The sequence below is a fragment of the Sesamum indicum genome, linkage group LG8 (assembly GCF_000512975.1).
Source record: "Sesamum indicum cultivar Zhongzhi No. 13 linkage group LG8, S_indicum_v1.0, whole genome shotgun sequence".
NCBI lineage: Eukaryota > Viridiplantae > Streptophyta > Magnoliopsida > Lamiales > Pedaliaceae > Sesamum > Sesamum indicum.
Window position 1 is genome coordinate 2,761,992 of NC_026152.1, and position 396 is coordinate 2,762,387.

Here is a 396-nt window from a genome sequence, read left to right on the forward strand (position 1 = left end):
TTTTGTTTCTTCTCCAACTTGACAAAGAAAGTTTTGAAGTAGTTTTTCTTGATGCAGCTGAAGACAAAGATGACATACCTGAATCAATAATCAGGAATGTGAAATGACGAGACTGCCCCTTGGAGCAATAGGGGGGTTGTAGCGTATTTAAGAACCCTAGCTAGTACGAGGAAGAAAATATCAAAGGGGGGTTAGCTGCGGGAAAGGACAACATATATTTAGAGGGGATTAGACGTTTCTCTTACCAAGGATTTGTTCCAGTCCAGCAGCATTATACCTAATTGCATTCACTGATGGATGTACTTAAACATGTCTCATCACATATATATATCTAATATTCTTGATTTTTTCTTTGCATGCTTAATTATTCACAATCTACTGATTACTATATACATA